A 2,546-nucleotide genomic window follows, 5' to 3' on the forward strand; every position below is an offset into this window, starting at 1 on the left:
GAGAAGGATTGAGTTTCAGGGCCAAACGATCCCTTTGCAGCTCCAGAAATTTGTCTGGTATGGCCAAACTTGTCGAGTTCTGGTCGCCACATTATAGGACGGATGTGAAAGCATTGGAAAGGTTGTACACGAGATTTCCTCGGATGTTGCCTTCTGTGAAGGGAAGGTCTTACGAGGAAAGGCTGAGGGACTTGTGGCTGTTTTTGATGGAGATAAGAAGTTTGAGAAGTGAATTAATAGAGAAGTAAAAGATTATCAGAGTTTGCCGTAAGGTGGACAGTGAAGGCATTTTCTTCAAATGGTGATGGTTGGCACAAGTGCATATCGATGTAATTTGAGGATGATAGATGCCGAGGTAGCTGCCTTTCTCAGAGAGTAGTAAGAGTGCAGAACGTCTTGTCTTCAACAGTCGTAGACTCACCAACCTTCAGGGCAATTAAATGATCATTGAATTAACTTACGGCTTATAATGTCAAAATGCTGGTCAGATGGACTTCAGAGTGGTCTTACAGGTCGGTGCAACATTAGTGCCAAAAGCACTTTATTGCAATGTAATATTCCGGGTTTAAACTGTTCTTCAGCTTGAAGTTACTATCATCTCTGGTCAGTATCAGTAAAACAAACACCTGGCGAGAATCCAATGCACAACTTTGGCAGATCATGTGCTGCCATTCTGTCATGCAAGTACAGCAAGCTAACTAACTGCACCACTGGATCTGCCGTCTAATGGTGACGAACGGTTCCTGATCTTACCACTGGGCCCCTCAACCCAATTACTTATTTTTTTCTGTGTATCTGAAATGAAACGCAGTGCAGAGGTGGTTATACTGATAATGGATCATCGATTGTGAAGCATCAGCTGAAGGAAAATGGCATAGATAAATGTGGTGAAAATCGGTTTTATTGAATACTGCATACATTTGCCATGGCTTCCTGCGTTGGTCACGGGCAATGTTTTGTGGCCATTGTACTGGGATTTTCCTTCTATCGGCTTCAATTCGTCAGACAATTCGATTCCCTGATATTTCACCAACTTCCTTTGGCATGTTCAGCTGCGACATCGACCCACACTGCACACAACATCAACAATGTTCATCATACTACGTGCACGAGCATGTGGGATGGTTTTTATGCACAGTGAAAATTGAATAATGTTCTGCAAGGGCAAATTAAATTCAGTTTCATTCGTAACGTCGCAAGAATCCAGAGTAAGATTCAAAATGTCAGAAATTCACGTTCATTACCTTGGCCAGAATTCCAGCCCAGGAAAGGGGAAATCTGCCCCTGATTCTATGCAATTGCTTGCTCCATGTGTCCACTTGGCAACCTATGTGAAGGAACATTCACCCTGAAGGACAACTTGTGAGAATCCTCCGCTGTATGATCGAAAGCTGAAACAAGAGCTGTCCATTCCAGCCGGGAGGGAAGCGAAGTGGAGATGAGACCAAAATATTATTTGGCGTTTAATTCATATTGTCCTCAATGTGATTATTTAAAAATCTTGGTGAGAAATGGCACAGACACAAAGGAGCAGAAGGAGACCATTCTTAACACCGATCCTGTCCTGCCACGTAATTTGATATCATCATGGCTCACACAACAATTTTATGTCTTTTTCCAGCCCATCCACAACATCGTACTGGCTAACTTATCGATCTCTACCATAAATAGACATCGATAATGTAAATCTGTGGGAGGAAAATGTTCCGTTTCGAGACAGTTAGGTTTATGCACGAATATTACTGGTTTTGCAGATGAACAGCCGAGTCTGGTCTGACCACTTTGCAAAACATAAATTAAAGCACGACCCTGATGGGATTCGAACCCACAACCTCTGAATCGCAACCTGAATAGCGATGTAGAAGTCCAACGCGCTTTCCATTGCGCCACAGAGCCGCGCCCTCTATTGCCGTTAAGCACACAAGTTTGCCTCTGATGCATTGCATTCAGGACACCAATCTCGCGCCTGTCTGTCCTCGTCACACTTTCTGGTACCTGGTCCTTATCCACTAGTGCTCTGGCTCATCAAGTGTTCGACTACAGACTGCTGAAACGTTCTCATGACACTTACCTTTACCACATGTTCAGATAATGATTTCCAGATTATCAATGCTCTACAGGTGAAAGTATTCTTCCTAAATCTCCTCCTTGTCTCCTGTCTTTCATTTCTGTTACTCTGTTCCTTCCCAATACAGGCTTATCCCTGTCACACATATCTATCCTCTTCATAAAATGAGCACGTTAATCGGTTTCTTATTCAGCCTTCTCTGCGCTTAGAGTAACACCCCCAACCTAGCTCGCGTACCTTCACAATGGGAGTGGTCAAAACCTTGACATTCTTTTCATCTCCTGTGAAATTCTCCTCCTGCATTCAGACGCTTCTAGTATCTGGCGATCACAAGAGAAAAACAAAATTCTCAGAAGAAAAGCCAAAAGGTCCGAACAAAATCAGCAGCTCTTGTCTTTCTCTGATGAGGAAGGAAAGTTAACACTTCGAGTCCAATGATCCGTCTTCAGAACTAATGGGAAGGGAGATGGGTGAAGAA

The 2,546-nt window shown here is 43.4% G+C and overlaps 1 non-coding gene across 1 annotated transcript; it reads right to left on the reverse strand.

Moving 5' to 3' along the window:
* Nucleotides 1-1,804: 1,804 nt before the first annotated feature.
* Nucleotides 1,805-1,896, reverse strand: trnar-ucu (transfer RNA arginine (anticodon UCU)). The gene is given in 2 exon segments: nucleotides 1,805-1,840; nucleotides 1,860-1,896. It is a non-coding gene; the product is annotated as a tRNA-Arg (tRNA).
* Nucleotides 1,897-2,546: the final 650 nt, after the last annotated feature.

The sequence above is a fragment of the Chiloscyllium plagiosum genome, unplaced genomic scaffold, assembly GCF_037043375.1.
Source record: "Chiloscyllium plagiosum isolate Xiang-an unplaced genomic scaffold, Cpla_swu_hap1 HiC_scaffold_20, whole genome shotgun sequence".
In the NCBI taxonomy this organism is placed as follows: Eukaryota; Metazoa; Chordata; class Chondrichthyes; order Orectolobiformes; family Hemiscylliidae; genus Chiloscyllium; species Chiloscyllium plagiosum.